We start from the raw sequence: 521 nt of genomic DNA, 5'->3' as shown, positions 1-521 counted from the left end.
TGATAGTCGAAGCAGACCTTGTGCTGTTGAAGCTAGAGAGGTGAGCAGTCTAAGTCTGCACCAGCAGCAGCAATATTCCGCTATAACCGACTCGCCTGACTGTCTGATTGCCCAAAAGCAGTATTTTATTTTTACAACGATAAAGAAGGGGAAAAAACGGTGTTTTAGAATAGTGTCTTTATTAACTTTATAACAGACTTCTCGTTGTTTCAGGGCTCGTTATAAGTGTACTCCACTGTTGTATACATGTAGCAAATTTACCATTTTGTATTTCGGTACCATCAGCGAACACTATAGCCCCTTGAATTCTTGGGGGATGCGAGTTCAATTCAAATGCATCTGTTGAGTGGATCCCAACCTACAACGTTTCGTGATACTAGACATGGCACAATAACCACACAAATGAGCTGAACACACCAACCAAAATCATACACAGAGTATAAAGAAGCATTTTTAATAAATCCAATAATGCACAAGCATACGGACAGCGACATGAAGATCAATCAAAAAGAATCAACCCC

The sequence above is a fragment of the Aplysia californica genome, unplaced genomic scaffold (genome assembly GCF_000002075.1).
Source record: "Aplysia californica isolate F4 #8 unplaced genomic scaffold, AplCal3.0 scaffold01273, whole genome shotgun sequence".
Lineage (NCBI taxonomy): Eukaryota > Metazoa > Mollusca > Gastropoda > Aplysiida > Aplysiidae > Aplysia > Aplysia californica.
This window is presented reverse-complemented; position numbering follows the sequence as displayed.